Source organism: Pseudochaenichthys georgianus, chromosome 18 (genome assembly GCF_902827115.2).
Source record: "Pseudochaenichthys georgianus chromosome 18, fPseGeo1.2, whole genome shotgun sequence".
Classification (NCBI taxonomy): domain Eukaryota; kingdom Metazoa; phylum Chordata; class Actinopteri; order Perciformes; family Channichthyidae; genus Pseudochaenichthys; species Pseudochaenichthys georgianus.
The window spans coordinates 3,741,957-3,745,333 of record NC_047520.1 but is presented as its reverse complement, the minus strand read 5'-3'; positions in this window follow the sequence as shown (position 1 = coordinate 3,745,333).

Here is a 3,377-nt window from a genome sequence, read left to right as displayed (position 1 = left end):
CCGGAAACCTTTCTAAACGTTGCTAACGTGCCGGAGGAACCGAGAGAGAGAGAGAGATGACGGAGAAAAGAGAACGAGCCGGAAGAACCGAGAGAGAGAGAGAGAGAGAGAGAGCTTCATAAGAGAGACTGTTCCACAAGGGAAGAGCTGCGTATACAGTAGATCCTATGATGAGTGACAGAGAGGCGCCGTTCAAAATGGCAGCACACGGCTCCGAACACGAGGACGGGTCACATGCAGAGAAACAGGGGATTAATAAAGCATATCCAAATAGTCCTAAAACCTGTATTTGAATTAAATCATTTGATAACATCACATGGATACTTTATTTATCTATTAAACTATTGACTTTGGCTCTATTGTAGAAGGTAATAAAACATATTTAAATATATAAAATAACAATGTGCAATAAGAGGTCGAATAGAAATATTTATATTAACATCAAGAGTTTATGTAAAATAATAAAATAGAAAAACAATACAATTATATAAAACTATTTAAATAAAGAAAAATGTGCACCATATTAAAATATAAAATATGTTACAATATTCAGTGGTGTTTTAGTATTAAGATATTACAGCTTAATTACTATAATGCATTATAATCAGTGCTTCTCAAAGTGTGGTCCGTGACCGCCCCCTAGTGGTCCGTGAGTATATTGGTAACATTTGAAATAAATAAAGTTTTCCGCACTCTCGCGGGAATATCTCCGCAATGGAGCGAGGTTAAGTTTCACTTTCGATTGCATGACATAGTCCAACGCAACACCTTCGTCACACATGTTGCCACGTGTTTGTAGCATGTTCAGGCGATTTGCAATCTGTTCTATAAAAACGATGTGTTTTGGGATATTTGTGGAGTTAGGTGTGAGGAGGGTTTTTTATTGGTTAGGTGCCTTGGTATGAAAACGTTTATCTGCATTATATGAATAATATTGCACGATACACTATTATCAAAAAACCTTCCAATGAAAGTCGATTTAAGTCGATTTTGCATTAAATGTAACCGTAGAGTTAGCATGCTTTTTGAAGTTACCATCATGACCGACACGGAGAGAGGAATTGAGGAAGAGGATGCAAGTGAGGGAGAGCTGCTGACGGACAGGACACAGCCAACTCTAAGTGGGACACGCAGTGTGTGTGTGTGTGTGTGCTCACCGTTTGCATACGTGCGTGTGGAAGGTGTGTGTTCACGGGTCAGTTCTCCGGAAATGAGCCGTCCCCACGCTCTCTCCCACGCTTCCAATATAATCTCTCTAATGAATACTTCCAGAATGAGAGGAAAACCAAGCCAAGAAAATGGAGGTAAACAAAGGCAAACTCAGTAATTGCTCAAACAAGTGTGTGTGTGTGTGTGTGTGTGTTCACATGCTCATTAGTGTGTTTGTCCAGACTGAACAACACGTGATAGAAAGTGGCAAGTTTGTCCTCTTTACGTCCCTCCTGCTCTTCCTTCCTCTAATGTCTCCTGACATTCAATTACACAAATATGTCACATACAGTAGTGCCTTGTCTTAAGCATGTTGCCTGAGTGTGTGTGTGTGTGTGTGTGTGTGTGTGTGTGTGTGTGTGAGCCAATATCGACCTCTCCTCCAGCTGCAGTAAATAATCCAACACCCCGACTGTTTAATAAAACATGCACGCTCCTCCTCATCGCTGCCCTTCATCTCCTATTTGTCTCCTTTGTGCGACCCCTCCCCACTTTCTCATTCTTTCCGGTGTATTCTCGCTCCACCTGCTTTCATTAATAACTCAGTGAGGGTGGGTATCTCAACTCCTCGGTGGGTATTCCCCATCTAAAGTCGGTAAGTGTGTGTTGCTGTCCGTGTGTGTGAGGGGGATGTTGGTGCGTGAGCTAGACGCCTGCATTAGTCTGGGTTTGTGACGTAGGACACTCACTCACTCAGTTAGTTAGTTAGTTCCTGCACTCGATTTACATGTTTACTCTAGTCCTGCTAACCCTTCACCCAAACCATGAATCCTTTGGATTAGTGACGGTACAGAAATGGACTGAAATGTGTGGAAATACTTTGAGTTAAACATAACAAGAGATCGGGCTGTGTTGCCTTTTGGAAGAGGGGTCTATTATATTTAAAATACTTTTAAATGGAATTTCTCAACCAAAGAGAACAAGCTACTAAACGATGCACATTTTTGTCATAATTGTCAAACACCTCCTATGTGACAGTTTGGGACATTTATAAGATATCAAATTGCGCTAAGAAGTCCCTCGCAGTCACCTAGATCAATGTTTCTCAAACTTGTTCATACCAAGGACCACCTAACCAATAAAACAACACTCGCGGACCACCTAACTCCACAAATATCCAAAAACACATTGTTTTTCTAGAACAGATTATAAATCGCCTGGAAATGGTACAAACAGGTGGCAACATGTGTGACGAAGGTGTTGCCCTGGGCTATATCATGCAATAGAAAGTGAAACTTAAGCTCGTTCCATTGCGGATATATTCCCGCGAGAGTGCGGAAAACTTAAATGTATTTATTTATTTATTTCAAATGTGAAATGTTACCAATATACTCACGGACCACTAGGGGGTGCTCACGGGCCACCGGTGGTCCGCGGACCACACTTTGAGAAGCACTGACCTAAATGATCACAAAAGACAGAGTTTATATTATAAAGTAGGGCTGCTCAATTAATCGCATTTTAATCGCAATTACGATTTTGGCTTGCAATGATTATGAAAACAACATAATGGAAATAAAACGATTATTTATTTAATTTTTTCAGTTGAATTATTCTTAAAGTTCAGGGTGATCAACTGTTAAACACATATTGTTCAAATTTTTTTTCAACAAATGGATGTTTTCAAAGTAAATGGATAATCGTTTTTAATAATCGTGATATCAATTATTGACCCAAATAATCGACATTATGATGTTTGCCATAATCGAGCAGCCCTACTAGCAGCAGGGTCAAGGAGGAGAAACCATCAACCTCTTTTGACATGCATGTGATCTTTGCTGTAGTAACCAGCACCCACCTTTAAAATATATATTACAACCTCCTGGGAAATGATGAGATTAGGACGATAAGAAATGTCACTAACTTAAATTACTTTGCAATAAATGTGAAATCCTTCCCACAGGAAATGAAAAGCAAAGACCTGTGAGAATGAAAACAGATCCTCTCCAGAAGCTAAAAGTAACACACTGTAAGTCCTGAAATCACATTTTTGGATGAAGCCATTTTGGTATTTTTTTTGGGGGGGGGAAGAGGAAGATTAACGAGAGCGAGGAGGGGAGCCAAAAAGTGTCGTGGAGCGATGGGAACGCTGTCATGGGAACGCTGTCATGGCAACGCCGAGGAATCCGCTCCGCTTGTTGAAAGTGGCACTCAGGCGCTACACTCTG